The sequence below is a fragment of the Penaeus monodon genome, chromosome 30 (assembly GCF_015228065.2).
Source record: "Penaeus monodon isolate SGIC_2016 chromosome 30, NSTDA_Pmon_1, whole genome shotgun sequence".
Classification (NCBI taxonomy): Eukaryota; Metazoa; Arthropoda; class Malacostraca; order Decapoda; family Penaeidae; genus Penaeus; species Penaeus monodon.
In genome coordinates this window covers 15049695-15050280 of record NC_051415.1, presented here as the reverse complement: position 1 = coordinate 15050280, position 586 = coordinate 15049695, and positions in this window count along the sequence as shown.

Below are 586 nucleotides of genomic sequence, written 5' to 3'. Positions count from 1 at the left end.
GGACGAAAACGAGTGCAAACAGACGAGATGCAACAGAAATAAATATATGAGTGAAAATATAGAAAACTGTAGGTGGGGGGGGGGGTGATGCATGGAAGACGATGATTAGAAATTATTGGATGGGAAACGATTGATGGGATGCGACACATGGGAAATAGTATAAGGGAAAAGTTAAAAATGACAAAAGGCAAGCGAGAGATGATAAATGATGGATAAAAAAAATAATAAATCGTATACGATACACGGGAAACAAAAGAATAGAAATCGAAAAATTAAAAAAACACGGACGGAAAACAGCAGATTAAAAACCACCCTGAGAAGAACGTCTGTCAATAACGGCGGGATTGGTCACACTACACAGACCCCCGTAGAGAAATCCAGGAAAGACCAGAGTCTACAATTACATCCTGGATGAGCTATATGCATCGAAAATAATCATGGATTTTATGAGTATCATCAAATATCAATTGAAGTTTCAAGAAAAATGGCACGAAACTTAGAAAAGCTAGTCCACCCATTTTATCAATTATCATACATCACACAACAGTGCCAGCTACCCCGATACCTCAAACTGCAATAGACGTAG